Raw genomic sequence first — 2,500 nt, 5'->3', positions numbered from 1 at the left:
GCGCCGCGTGCAGGGTGCGCCGGCGCGCAGCTGCGCCGCCTGCCGCCTCCGTCGGCCGGCGCGCCTGCCACTGGCCGCCCCCACCAGCCGGCTGTAGCGCGTGCGCCCACGCACCGCGCGGCCAGCACGCCGGGAGGCCCCCCCTCACCGGCCGGGGACGGTCCCACCCAGCCACCGCCGCGTATCGCTTCACACCCAGATGCCATTCACGTTCGTGGGCATGGTGGGTATCGCTGGAACAACCGGTTGGTAGCTCAACCGATCGTCGCCATCACTGATTCACCTCTAGCGAGAACAACCGCACCACAACGGTTTACCAGTTGTTCATTTGCGTAACGTCACCAGCAAACGTAGGCGTCCATCGCCATTTGCAAATTCAACGATTGTTGCATGCCTGTGTCAGGTGTCACGACACACTATGTCTGCCCACATACACGCAACAACATGTGCACGCTTCGCGAACACGTGGAAGGTGGCCCCCGTACGTATGCGATGTCCATTGCGCGAACGACTGTCAACCGGCCTCTGTCGCATGTCGCAGATGTGGAACGCAGTGCACCATGCTATCACGGTGTGTGAGAAGAGACGACTACGTCTGACAACACGCGCCACTACATCAACAGACGGCTCATGCTGATCGCCATCCAGGGCATACCACACTGCAATCCAGCTCTTATAGGGAGACGACACGTAGCTGAGTGCACAACATTTGGACCGCATGGTTCGCCGTTGTTGGCGCAGTCGTTGTACGGTCACATGTACCACGATGTATCATTCAGTACATGAGGACCAATGTGCAGTACAGTGTGTGATTTGGACGTACAACATCAGCGGACAGTTGACACAGGCCGTACCACAGCGTAGGCTAAGTGCTTCGCCATGCAAATGCCAATGAACAACTGCAAATGCCAATGAACAACTGCAAAGGGCATTGAGCATGTACGTCCTGCTGCCATCCACATTACAGTGTATAGCTGCAAGGTGTTTAACATGAAGCGATACACTGGGGACCGGGCAGTGCGAGTAGCAAACTATATTGCGGGGGTTGCAGTTAGGCAACACTACACTAATTTAACGCGTCGTATGACAATTACAGAGCAGGTTAAGGCCCAACGTGTGTTGGGTTAAGGCCCAACGTGTGTTGGGTTAAGGCCCAACGTGTGTTGGGTTAAGGCCCAACGTGTGTTGGGTTAAGGCCCAACGTGTGTTGGGTTAAGGCCCAACGTGTGTTGGGTTAAGGCCCAACGTGTGTTGGGTTAAGGCCCAACGTGTGTTGGGTTACAGCACAATATCGGTTACGTTACGGCGCAATGTGGGTTACGTTAAGGGGCAATGTGGGTTACGTTACGGCGCAATGTGGGTTACGTTAAGGGGCAATGTGGGTTACGTTACGGCGCAATGTGGGTTAGGCTAAGGCGCAATATAGGTTTCATTAAGGCGCAATATAGGTTACATTAAGGCGCAATATAGGTTACGTTAAGGCGCAATATAGGTTACGTTAAGGCGCAATATAGGTTACGTTAAGGCGCAATATAGGTTACGTTAAGGCGCAATATAGGTTACGTTAAGGCGCAATATAGGTTACGTTAAGGCGCAATATAGGTTAGGTTAAGGCGCAATATAGGTTAGGTTAAGGCGCAATATAGGTTAGGTTAAGGCGCAATACAGGTTAGGTTAAGGCGCAATACAGGTTAGGTTAAGGCGCAATACAGGTTAGGTTAAGGCGCAATACAGGTTAGGTTAAGGCGCAATACAGGTTAGGTTAAGGCGCAATACAGGTTAGGTTAAGGCGCAATACAGGTTAGGTTAAGGCGCAATACAGGTTAGGTTAAGGCGCAATACAGGTTAGGTTAAGGCGCAATACAGGTTAGGTTAAGGTACGACATAGGTTAGGTTAAGGTACGACATAGGTTAGGTTAAGGTACGACATAGGTTAGGTTAAGGTACGACATAGGTTAGGTTAAGGTACGACATAGGTTAGGTTAAGGTACGACATAGGTTAGGTTAAGGTACGACGTAGGTTAGGTTAAGGTACGACGTAGGTTAGGTTACGGTACGACGTAGGTTAGGTTACGGTACGACGTAGGTTAGGTTACGGTACGACGTAGGTTAGGTTACGGTACGATATAGGTTAGGTTACGGTACGATATAGGTTAGGTTACGGTACGATATAGGTTAGGTTACGGTACGATATAGGTTAGGTTACGGTACGATATAGGTTAGGTTACGGTACGATATAGGTTAGGTTACGGTACGATATAGGTTAGGTTACGGTACGATATAGGTTAGGTTACGGTACGATATAGGTTAGGTTACGGTACGATATAGGTTAGGTTACGGTACGATATAGGTTAGGTTACGGTACGATATAGGTTAGGTTACGGTACGATGTAGGTTAGGTTACGGTACGATGTAGGTTAGGTTACGGTACGATGTAGGTTAGGTTACGGTACGATATAGGTTAGGTTACGGTACGATATAGGTTAGGTTACGGTACGAT

Source organism: Schistocerca americana, unplaced genomic scaffold (assembly GCF_021461395.2).
Source record: "Schistocerca americana isolate TAMUIC-IGC-003095 unplaced genomic scaffold, iqSchAmer2.1 HiC_scaffold_257, whole genome shotgun sequence".
Classification (NCBI taxonomy): domain Eukaryota; kingdom Metazoa; phylum Arthropoda; class Insecta; order Orthoptera; family Acrididae; genus Schistocerca; species Schistocerca americana.
This window is presented reverse-complemented; position numbering follows the sequence as displayed.